At 37.1% G+C, this 638-nt stretch overlaps 1 protein-coding gene across 1 annotated transcript in view; it reads left to right on the top strand.

Moving 5' to 3' along the window:
• The window catches only part of CUNH1orf112 (chromosome unknown C1orf112 homolog), a 48318-nt gene that overhangs the window by 27202 nt on the left and 20478 nt on the right, over nucleotides 1-638 (top strand).

Here is a 638-nt window from a genome sequence, read left to right as displayed (position 1 = left end):
CATGGTAAGCGGGGCATGGGATGGGGGTAACACTTGAAATGTAAATACATAAAATATTCAATTAAAAAATGTTCAATAAACAAACAAAAAGACCTATTAAATTGTTATATTATTTCATGGTCCTGTTGACAAAGATGTCATTGCTTTTAATAGCTCAGTAATATTCCATTGTGTAATTGTACCACATTTTCTTCTTCCATCTTTGTTTGATGGACATCTAAGTTGTTTTCAGGTTCTGGCTGTTATGAATAAAGCTGTTAGGAACATAGCTGAGCAAGTGTCCTTGTGGTATGATGGAGCATTCTTTGGGTATATATGCAGGAGTGGTGTAGCTGGGTCTTGAGGTAGATCTATTTCTAATTTTCTGAGAAGACACTAAATTGATTTCCAAAGTGACTGTAAAACCTTGCACCCCACCAGCAATGGAGGAGTGTTTCCCTCACTTCACATCTTCACCAGCAGGATCTGTTGCTTGAGTTTTTGAGTTTAGCCAAAGATAGAATGTCAGAGTCATTTTGATTTGCATTTCCCTGACGGCTAAGGACATTGAGCATTTCTGTAAGTACTTATCAGCCATTCGAGACGCCTCTGTTGAGAATTCTCTGTTTAGATTTGTATTCCATTTTTAAAACTGGGTT

Source organism: Mastomys coucha, unplaced genomic scaffold, assembly GCF_008632895.1.
Source record: "Mastomys coucha isolate ucsf_1 unplaced genomic scaffold, UCSF_Mcou_1 pScaffold1, whole genome shotgun sequence".
NCBI lineage: Eukaryota > Metazoa > Chordata > Mammalia > Rodentia > Muridae > Mastomys > Mastomys coucha.
Note: the sequence above shows the minus strand (reverse complement) of the source record. Positions and strands in the feature narration are given on the sequence as shown.